Below are 2,727 nucleotides of genomic sequence, written 5' to 3'. Positions count from 1 at the left end.
ATCTCAAACCTAATACCAAAATCTTATGATGCAAACTATTAGAAGGTTACAGAAAGGCTTCCGAAGTGGAAAATAGCTGGGCCAGGGTCTTGGTCTTCCTTTACCTACAGTTGGTCAATTCTCTTTGATATATATAAATGTTTTGTACCCTATGTGGAGACTTATGCTATGCTAAGTGAGAAGTTCAGTAACTATATTGATATCTTTTTTTAGGTTTTTCCTGTCTTCTTCTTTCCTTTTTCAGGGGACCAGCTAGGGTTTTGCCGATTGGTAGAACGCTCCCATCAGTTGGTATTAGAGAAGGTTGAGGGGTCCTACCATGGCAGGGATGGAGACAAGATCTCAGGAATGGTGTAAGGAGATAGCAACAATGGTGATTGAGTCAGAACGACGTCAAGAGGTGAAGCTACAAGAGATGGTTGCCGAATTGAAGGCGCTTATTATGGGAGTGGCTCAGTTGCGGGGAGAAGCGAGAGGATCCGTAGGTTGGAGGAACAAAGAGGGCATTAACAGTGAAGAAAGAAGGGAGGACTCTGGGGGTGTCGTGAATCCATGGGGTGGATCGGCGAAACTAGAGTTTCCTAGATTCTAGGGAGAAGGTCTAGAGGGATGGCTGCTAAGGACCGAGTACTTCTTCAAGGTAGGCGGAATCAGTGTTGAAAATCGGATCAAGGTTGTGGCTTTGCACTTGGAGGGAAGAGTCATTCTATGGCACCAGGGATATGTTAAGACAAAAGGCTCAGAAGCTTACTTGAACTGGGAAAATTATGCGAAGACATTGACGGCAAGGTTCGGAGCCCATTGATAAGTGCTTGAGTAGACATATTTTTATATATGTTTTACATGCATTGAGCATCATTTTTACTGTGGTTTATGTCTCATATTGTGTATTTGGTGTTCTTTTATGCATATAGGTTGTGAATGCCTTGAAGACTAAAAAGGAAGCAAAGATAGGCTATAAAGACACAATGTTGGGAGTTCTTGTTCAATTCAAGGATCAAGACACGAGAGCAGTTCATAAACGTGGAGATGTGTGCCAACTTCCAAAAAGATTCAAGTCAATTCACTATTTGGAAGGGCACAAAGGCAGCCACATCTTCATATTCCTTCTCTTTGTGAAGATTGCAAGACCTCTCAAAGATATGTCGATGAAGAAAAGTTTTATAGCCTACCACATGGACGTGTGCCCGGACATATAGCCTTAAGAGAAGAGTGTTCGGATCGCGTTTTGTGAAAACTACTGTAGCAATTTCAGTGTAGTAGTACTGTAGCAAAATTACTGCTCACGCGGCCGCGTGGAAATTTCTGCAGCCCACGCGGCCGTGTGGAAAATCCACATGGGCGCGTGAGGGCACGTGACAGACGTGATCTAAGGCCTATAAATAGCCGTTTTGCCCTATTCTTTCTCATCTTTTGTGCGGCTCTTGAGGGGTGAGACGGCTAGGGTTTGGAGAGGAGGTCTTTGCGGCTTTGGAGGCGCTTCGTCACCAACTTTGATCGATTCCTCCTCTGTCATAGCATCAAGGAAGCCACCGGTGAACCTAGCTTCGGAGTGGGTCCTTCAAGACGTCGAAGCTCTCCATCAAGGCCATCAGTTCATATATAAGGGGGTTTATTTCTATGGTTTTAATGTACTTTCATTCATTGATGGTGTGTTTTGTATGTTGCTCCATGGAGAGCTAAAACCCTAGAGGGTATTTGGGCTTGTGAACCCTAGGATTCTCATCTTTTGTGGATTTGCTTAGTGTTTCGATTTAATCCGAGTTTGATTAAGTTTTAATCTTGTATTCTCATTGCTTGCTTGTTTAATTAATCCTTGTGGTTGATTGGATTTACATGATTTGTTACTTTGATGTGAGAGAGGTCTCCATTAGAGTTAGAACTTCAAGGTTAAAGAGGGTTGAGAGGGTGAGTCATGAGATAGTGGAGTGTCCCCTCTCCCTTCCGATTGAGTGTATTCTATCTCCGTTCCTTAAGCTCTATGCAACCATATTTGGTGTGAGGTGTGAGATTGAGAGATTTCTCCGCCGGGACCTTGTAGGGGGTTAGGATCCTTCGCCGGGAATTAGGGTTGGATCAATCTTTAGGAATCGGATACAACTCTTGGAATCCCTAGAGTGCTTTGCAGTCATATGTGGTGTGAGGTGTTGAGATTGAGCGATTTCTCCACCGGGACCTCGTAGGGGACTAGTATCGGTGTTCCGGAGGCCGGATCCGATTATATTTGGATTTCCACGACTTAACTTACTCATCATAGAAACACTTTGCTTATTCGGTACCTAATACCTGAATCCTAGGGGGAGCATTGCCCGAATACCCCACTTTTACTGATTGAGATCTCCATCCATTTAACCCTTGCATATTCATCTCCGGTATTCACTTCTTCGCACATTAGATCACCACACCTTTCCATTTATCATTAGGTTAGAAAGCAGAGAAGAAGTTAGTACTAGTAGCCCTGTTCCCTGTGGATTCGACTACCCACTCACCGAGGTAATTATTACTTTGACACCCGTGCACTTGCGGTTTACACGCATATTCGGACGTGTCACCCATGCATATGATGATCCTTTGGCAGAATTGAGAAACTTGAAGCAAGAGAGAACCTTGCAAGAGTACCATGATGCATTTGACAAATTATACCCCAAACCAGGTATCTCTGAAACTCAAGCTCTCAGTTTTTTTCTATCAAGACTATGGAATGAGATTCAGATGCCTATTCGGATA

The sequence above is a fragment of the Dioscorea cayenensis genome, chromosome 11, assembly GCF_009730915.1.
Source record: "Dioscorea cayenensis subsp. rotundata cultivar TDr96_F1 chromosome 11, TDr96_F1_v2_PseudoChromosome.rev07_lg8_w22 25.fasta, whole genome shotgun sequence".
NCBI lineage: Eukaryota > Viridiplantae > Streptophyta > Magnoliopsida > Dioscoreales > Dioscoreaceae > Dioscorea > Dioscorea cayenensis.
This window is presented reverse-complemented; position numbering follows the sequence as displayed.